At 40.1% G+C, this 9,191-nt stretch overlaps 1 long non-coding RNA gene across 1 annotated transcript; it reads left to right on the forward strand.

Moving 5' to 3' along the window:
• Positions 1-4,312: 4,312 nt before the first annotated feature.
• On the forward strand, positions 4,313-8,911 carry LOC116067542. Its single transcript, XR_004109247.2, has 3 exons — positions 4,313-5,075; positions 5,937-5,938; positions 8,902-8,911. It is a non-coding gene; the product is annotated as an uncharacterized LOC116067542 (long non-coding RNA).
• The last annotated feature ends 280 nt before the right edge of the window (positions 8,912-9,191 follow it).

Consider the following 9,191-nt stretch of genomic DNA (forward strand, 5'->3'; position numbering starts at 1 on the left):
TTTTGCAGACAGACTTGGATTCTCTGTTCATACTTTGATAGGAATATGTGGCGGTACCAGGAAAGCAGCGGAGTCTCTCAGCAGTTTGGATGATTGGAAAAGACTGTCAGCTGGGTTGATTGGCAGTGACGTCAATCTCTAAACACTGTGCACGGGTTTACTCCAACGGGTTTCCTCTGAACGCTGTGGAACGAGCTTTGATTTCTGTCGTTTGGTGGCTGTGTCAGAGATGTTAGCCAATCAGCAGCGACCTGAATGTAAACCCTCGGGAGTAAAAGGGCAACAGTGTTCAACAACTGCTGTTTCAGTTGAAATACACGTTTTGCCACGATTCGTCTGGGCAGTGTCACTCTGCCAGAATCCAACCAGCTACAGTTGAATCATGACCATAAAACATTCGATTCGTGCAACAGTAAAAAAGAAAGAAAGAAAGAAAAGTCAGAGGAACCAGACTGTGTAGCTGATCTCAGATTAATCTTCAGGTCCCCAGTTTACCACGACACTGTGGTTCCCTCAGTGTCAGAAGACAAACATGATACATTACAGCTATATATTTGTACATGGTTTACTAAACCTCCTACTGTTCTCCAGTTATCATGTCTCTGTTTAATTACCTTTTTCTGACATCCATCTTTGCTGCAGCCAGGGATCGAACCTTAGACCTTCTGCTGCTGTAACTAAGCTAACTCTGGACAACAGCGTCCTCATGTGGCCAAACGACGCAGCTGCATTATTAACCAGAGCACATGGAGAATGCACCAGTTCAATGACAACATCAGGGGTTTCTACTTTAGGAAGAAAGCTGCAAACATTCATCTCAACTATTTGAAAATCCATTAATCCGTTTGAATAAAAAAAAAGGTAAACTTGTGTGATGTCTGCTTGTTAAATGTGAATATTTAGTTCACAGAAAATCTTTGATATAGCTACAGTTGTGGTATGAACATGTGAACAGTCAACTGACAAGCTGAGTTGTTGTTGTCCTCCGGCATCTCCTTCATCCTGAAACAGAAAATTCAAACATTTACAGCCCAAACTGTTTGCAGCTCCAGCTGTGGAGCCTATCTGGGTCTGACCCAGGATCAGCTCAGATGAAGTGGTATCAGTGGTATCTATCCATGGATAGTGTTGGAGTCACAAATCCTGCTAAACGAGCAAATAATCTTTTTCATTTCAACATTTTACTGCATCATTAACACCATTTGAGATCAGAGATAGACTGCTGTATCTGCTGATATTCTTTTAAATATTTTAACGTGGCGTTACCTGTCCAGGTGATCCAGCAGTCTGGCAGCTGGAGGGGGTCTGGGTCATGACCACCTTTGATGCAGATGCCATCTGGTCACCGGGTGGCCCTGATGTCACGGGTGGTGACGCGATCCATGTCATTGACAACACAGCTAACAGGTAAGGCTCTCCCTGTTAATACACATGCTAGAAAGAGGTTTGCGAATGTTTTAAAGACCACACCGAAATATTCACTCTGACATTCTGGTTGTGCTTCAGATGCCATCAAGCGGGATCTCCGATTGTAATCAGTCTTTCACTGACCAATCAGCATTCATTAGCAGAATGCTAACATGTTATGGGCAACAACGACTCACCCTGTAAGAAATTGAAAGGACATAAGTACTCGTTCATTCAACTTTCGACCTATAATCCATGTTGAACTTGCAAAAACTACAATCAAATCTGAGATTTCTCAACGACGATCAGGCGAAAGAGACAAATTTAGCCGTCTAGCTCCATAGAGTCCCATTCATTTTGCACTGGACCGCGATCACCCCCAGTGGAACTCTGGTGGAACTGCAACCAAATTCAGTACAATGGGGCTTAATAGGGAGTGGAACGGCTTTCCGTAGACCGGCTTTGGTATGTGCTATTTCTGTGTCTGTAGCTATTGAGGAGGAGAGCAGGGGGGGGGGGCAAGTGGAGGGTGGGGGTGTGGCCTTGACCAACTGCCACTTTGCTCGTTTGAAAGCCATGATGTCTCTCTCTCATGGGTGGGCCAAATTCTCTGGGCGGGCAAAGCAGAGAAAGGGGAGGTAACTTTGCTCCCTATGAGCTCATAAGGAGCAATATTCCAGATCGCCCCATCTGAGCTTTCATTTTCTCAAAGGCAGAGCAGGATACCCAGGGTCTCCTGCTCTGCGGTCTGGAGGTATTATAAAGTTGATGACAACAACATTGCCATAGCAAACTGTGAGATATGTAACAGGAGTGCTCTGTTTGTTAACAGAGTTGTTGAATGTTGAAATAAGATGAGTTAAATAAAAAATAATTCTTTATTCTTTTTTTATATTTTATAGAAGTATCGGATCGGGACTCGGTATCGGTAGATACTCAAAATCAAATGACTCGGACTCGAGATACGTATCTCGTGGCCTCAAGATAAGTGTATATAAAAGGAGAATGCACAATGGAGCAGCTTTTCTCCCCAAAGCAGAGAGTGCAGAGAGTTTCTCCTAAAACCCAACCTCTGCCATCCCGTTATTGTGGCGCGTCCCCCGCGGCCGTCTCCCGGCGCGTAAGGCGCCCTTTCCCCATTATGTTTCTCCTAAACCCAACCTCCGCCATCCCGTTATTGTGGCGCGTCCCCCGCGGCCGTCTCCCGGCACGTAAGGCGCCCTTTCCCCGTTAGGTTTCTCCTAATCCCAACCTCCGCCATCCCGTTATTGTGACGCGTCCCCCGCGGCCGTCTCCCGGTGCATAAGGCGCCCTTTCCCCGTTATGTTTCTCCTAAACCCAACCTCCGCCATCCCGTTATTGTGGCGCGTCCCCCGCGGCCGTCTCCCGGCACGTAAGGCGCCCTTTCCCCGTTAGGTTTCTCCTAATCCCAACCTCCGCCATCCCGTTATTGTGACGCGTCCCCCGCGGCCGTCTCCCGGTGCATAAGGCGCCCTTTCCCTGTTATGTTTCTCCTAAACCCAACCTCCGCCATCCCGTTATTGTGGCGCGTCCCCAATCAGCCTTGCGGCTGCCTCCCAGCTTACAGAGCATCATTTTCGGCCGTTTCCCAGCCGTCTCCCGGCGTCCTTTCCCCGAGAAAATAACGTGACATTTACACGAACTGCCGTGAGACTGCATATCCATAGTCCTTTATAATTCTTCTTCATATTTTATAGCCTATATTTATACTTTTTACATGTATATATTTGTTTATTTACCAACTTCTATTATTATTTATATTCCTTTAAATGTCTTGATGCACCCTCTGCTTTGGGGAGAAAAGCTGCTCCATTGTGCATTCTCCTTTTATATACTTATCTTGAGGCCACAAGTTACTATCTTGAGGCCACGAGATAGTATCTTGAGGCCACGAGTTACTATCTTGAGGCCACGAGTTACTATCTTGAGGCCACGAGATACTATCTTGAGGCCACGAGATAGTATCTTCAGGCCACGAGTTACTATCTTGAGGCCACGAGATACTATCTTGAGGCCACGAGTTACTATCTTGAGGCCACGTGATACTATCTTGAGGCCACGAGATAGTTATAATTAATTTTTTTTTACAAAGTGGGACTAGGCTAGACTAGACTTACTAGACTAGTAAGCCTGCATGTCACCTGGAATATCCAGAGGCGGGCGTCCAGCACCTTTTGCTTGTAGTACCAGCGGTAATGTTGAATTCTTGGACTTGGACATCTTCCACACGAACACGGTGCTCAATCAGTCTTAAACAATTTAAAACTTCGTCGTATATATATATTTCTTGAAGAGCACTTATCTGCCCTAGTATTTCCAAAAAATCTTCAATATGTGCCAAAATAGTATCTGCTGATAAACCATGTTGATCAATTTGATCTGCTAATGATAGCATGCTATCTCGGAGCCCACCGATGTCTATCATTATGTCCGCACTCTCACTTCGCCAGCCTTTTTTTGCCCATGGCTCTGTTCTGAATGTGAGAGATAGCCACGCACCCTGATTTGCATATAAGAACTGGAAATAAATAGAGAGGGAAATCAATAAATGTGGAATTAGGGAATAAAAGTCCACGGAAATAAATAAATGTGGATTTATGAAATAAAAGTCTCTTGAAATAAACGTGGACTTATGAAATAAAAGTACCATGAAATAAGTAAAAGTAAAACCTTTTAATATATTTATTTAACCAATTGATTCATTTATATATGAATATTTACATTTATTTAATTATTTATGTATTTATGTATTTATTTATTTATTTATTTCATGATGTATTTCAAAGGCATATTTATTTTTTTATTAGTGTGTGTGTGTGTGTGTGTGTGTGTGTCAGAGTTCGACTCTGTCAACATGCAGAGAGGACAGATAAGCTCAGGTACCAAAATTTGGCACAGTTTGATTTAGAGTGAATTGGTCCATGGTAGTACCGACATAATTCGGTCGGTTCCCAAAAATGTACCGAGTTCGGTACCCAACCCTACCCTCCAGCCTTGCTTGGTGCAGCCCATACAGATTTCTGCCTCCCTGGTGTCTCATTTATTAAAATGGTGCGTAGGATCCATACAAAAAAATTGTGCATACACACACCTGCAGGCAATGTTTCCTTTTATAAATCACATACAACCTAGAAATATGCACACATGGACCATCCTCATATCTCGCCCTCTACACTCCCACATTCAACCATTGATGGCCAATGCAAAGCACCTCATGAATGTTGATGCATAAAATGAGCCTGCTGATCAGTGGTTCTTTACAGTGTATCATGGCAACAACCCAGTGAAAGATGAAGACGAGGGTTGTTTCTGACATGAAACCATATTGTTAGGTTGCCATAGCAGTGGGGTCACAAACAAAATATATTGCGAGTGGCAACATGTTGCTGCTGCGGCTAATGGGTTACACTCAAGCTGCTGGAAACCTGAATGGACAAACAAGTGTGTGTTGCAGCCACTGCAGTGTCTCCATGCGCTCTGTACGCATGACAGCAGTCGAGTTCACTGCAGATTTTGAACACAAACTATATGAAAACTGAAATCGTCCTTGGTGATATATGCACAGTATTAAAAGATATTATTACACAGCTTGGCGACGGTGTCAAGCATTACAAGGTCTTTCACCAGAAGGAATACCTAATGTGCATGTCTGATATCCAAACTACATTTTATCACACACATGCGAGAAGTGACACCCCTTACGCAACAAAAATATATTTCTCAATATATGACGTGACAATATATTTCATGTGTCTTCATATATTGTGAAATTTACATAGTAATATATTATATGATATATTATATAATAATATATTATATATATGTAAGTTATATATCTCAATATATGGGAAAATACTGCAATTATTGCCGTTTTCATATATTGAATAAATACATAGTGTTATATTATTTAATATATTGTTATGTATATTGAAATATGTCCCACATTATATATAATGATATATACTGGAAGAGGCATTGTATATATGTAAATATATATGTAAAGTTATATGATATAATATACTTCAATGTACAAGATAATATAATCAGATTTATATGGGATCATATATGTCTGAAATATATTGATTTATATTATTTAATATATTATGTATATTGAAATATGTCCCACATTATATGAGATTATATATTGGAAGAGGCATTGTATATATGTAAATATATATGTAAAGTTATATGATATAATATACTTCAATGTACAAGATAATATAATCAGATTTATATGGGAACATATATGTCTTAAATATATTGATTTATATTATTTAATATATTGGTATGTATATTGAAATATGTTCCACATTATATGAGATTATATATTGGAAGAGGCATTGTATATATATAAAATTATATGATATAATATACTGCAATGTACAAGATAATATAATCAGATTCATATGGGAACATATATGTCTGAAATATATTGATTTATATTAAAAATAACGCCTTAAAAAAAATAACGCAGATGAATCCATTCCATATTGACGTTTGACCCGGAGCCGTTCTAGCCACCATTGGACTGTAAAATGAAGGAGGGAGACGAGAATGTGCTGCCTGGATCATTAACTGGAACATTTACTTGTAAAAATCTTCTTCCTGCCAACCCTGGCTACCGAAATCTGGTGCCACTGATATGTCTGCACTTCTCTCTGGTGCTCTGAAGACGATACAGGCAACACAAACACCGCTGAACATGACGCTAGTTAACACTATACTCGACAGCAGCTAACGTTAGCCTACCGCTAGCTAGTTAACACTATACTCGACAGCAGCTAACGTTAGCCTACCGCTAGCTAGTTAACACTATACTCGACAGCAGCTAACGTTAGCCTACCGCTAGCTAGTAGCTGGATTAAACACGGTTACAATGCTGACAGCTAACGCTGAACGGTGTAAAGTTTGACTGTGTTTTACTGTAGAGGACTGTGACTCAACAGCGGGATGTAACAATCTGCAGCTGCCGAGCTGCCGTCGGAAAAACAACACAGACGGTACGTTCAATGAAACTGGTAAACTACAGCTTCGTGGTGCATCTGAAGTTATTGTAAATGTCCTTGGTGGTTGTTTTTGTCGTTCAACAGCAATTTACTAGTGAAATAAGTTATTGTTATACATTATTATTAAATCATTTAATTTTGACCATATGGCCTTAGCAATAAACAAGCCGTTCTTTAATGTCACCACCTTTGTTTTCTTTTCTTTTTTTACTTTCTTAAAAAGTATCGGTTCAGGCATCATTAATTATGTATGCGATTCATTTCGATTAATTAATCACAGAGTCTGTAATTAATTAGATTAATTTTTTTAATCGATTGACAGCCCTAATATATATATATATATATGTATATGTGTGTGTGTGTGTGTGTGTGTGTGTGTGTGTGTGTATATGTATGAAGACCTCTTATCCAAAACGCTATATGTGTTTTTATTGTGCTTCTCAGTAAATATCAGTAAAATCACAGTTTTGTTGTTTGAATTGGGTAAGGACAAATCAGATAACATTAACCCAACTGCAACTGTCCCGATCTTACCTGAAAATCAAATTTAAAAAAAGATTTATGAAAATTGCATTTAAATGACTTTTATAGCGTTTGGAAAAGAGCTCTATAGCCATGTTTACCATGCTTTGTCTAAAACTGTTCTCTATTCACAACAGAACCAGGATTCCTCTGACCCCGACTCTGACAGTGGCAAAGAAGACGCACATGATGGTGGTGGGATTACTGTAAGTAATCTACTAATAACTACTACTACTACTACTACTACTACTAATCTACTGGTTTCTGTGTTTTACTATGTCTGACAGCACTTCCTCTAAGACTTCTCTATTCTTACACAGCAGAACCTGGATCAGGATTCCGATGACACCAGATCTGAAAATGCACATGATGGTGATGACATTACAGTAAGTCATTTTAACAGAGCAATTATCTCACATCTGATTTTTGTGTCTTCAAACTTTAACTATTTTGCTTTCCTATCTTTTTTAAAAATTAACCTAAGCCTTACTTTTACCCTGTATACAACAATGCCACATCTTTAATATTTTTGTCAAGTCTTAATTTTGTGCAAATTTCCTAGTGCTTATGCTTGTCAACTATTCCTTGGACTTACTGTATTTTCCCCATTACAGAGCCTGCATGCAAACCCTGAATCCAATGAACTACCACCAAATTTGAGCCATACAACAGAGTCATCAATCTTCAGTTTTGACGACAGTGTTGATTTTGGTGTGTTTGAACCACTATGGCAGTCTTTTACTGACTCTGAATCCATTGGCAGTGGAGAAGAATTTCCCATGGAAGACAGCACTGACAAGTCAGTAAATGAAGAATCACATTTGGGAGGCGTTAATGAAAGGTTCCCTCCAGTAAATGATGAGCCACTTTACACAGGCTCACAACTAACCAAAGCTCAGAGTTTTTTACTTATACTTTCCTATGCTTTGAGACACTCCCTTACTGGTGTGGCCCTGTCTGATCTTTTAGATTTGATTAATATCCACTGTCCAGAAAATGTTCTACCTTCAAAGCATATGTTCTTTAAAGAGCTTAAACCAATACAAGGTCACCTAGAATGTCACATATACTGTCCCAACTGTGAATATTACATCGGTGACCAAGTCACTGAAGGGCAGTGTTCTGTATGTAACTCTACATGGGATAGAAACAGTTCACTGAAGAATGGAAATTTCTTCCTATACTTACCCATCCAAACACAACTGGAACATCTTCTTCAAAGAGAAGATATTGCATCTTGTCTTAAGTCAGGAAATGGCACATGCAATTCAGAAGATTATGATGACATATGTTGTGGTAAAATGTATCATAATCTGAACAAAGATGGTGGCCCACTAGATAGTCCTCATGCATTCTCCTTAACATTAAATTGTGATGGAGTTCTGGTATTCAAATCATCCCAGTATGGAATTTGGCCATTACAAGGGATGGTAAACGAGCTTCCTTATCATGTCCGTAAAGAGAATGTTTTACTTTTTGGCCTATGGTTTGGTACTGAAAAGCCAAATGTTAATACATTTTTAAAACCATTCACAAAAGAGTGTCAGTCATTGTCAACTGTTGGCTTCAAGTTACACAGAAACAACATTGTGAATCATTGTAGAGTGATAGCAGCTGTTATGATGTGTGATTCAGTTGCCAGGCCCATTCTGCAAAACATGACCCAATTTAATGGTCAGTATGGGTGCAGCCTCTGCCTACATCCTGGTGAACAAGTTCCAAAGGGAAATGGAACTGTTAGGGTTTATCCATACAGAGATGTTCCAAAAAGGGATCATGCTTCAACCCTAAATGATGCAAGGGAGGCTGTGCGTACCACACAATCTGTGAGGAGCATTAAGGGGCCCACATGTCTTGTCAACATCCCACACTTTGACATGATATCTGGAATGCCTCCTGATCATATGCATAATGTACATCTTGGAGTTGTTCGGAAAATGACAAGCATGTGGCTGGATAGTGAAAACCATGAGGAGCCATACTATATTGGTAATCGTGTTCCTGAGCTCGACCAACAACTCTTGAGAATTAAACCACCTTGCAATATCACAAGAGTGCCCCGCTCTTTTCAACAAAGGAAGTTTTGGAAAGCTAGTGAATGGCAGAACTGGTTACTTTTTTATAGCATCTTTGTGCTAAAGGGAATACTACCCCATGCATTTTACCAGCACTGGTTAATCCTTGTCACCTTCATGTTCTTACTTTGTAAGGACACTGTCACATCAGAGGGGTTAA

Source organism: Sander lucioperca, chromosome 5, assembly GCF_008315115.2.
Source record: "Sander lucioperca isolate FBNREF2018 chromosome 5, SLUC_FBN_1.2, whole genome shotgun sequence".
Classification (NCBI taxonomy): Eukaryota; Metazoa; Chordata; class Actinopteri; order Perciformes; family Percidae; genus Sander; species Sander lucioperca.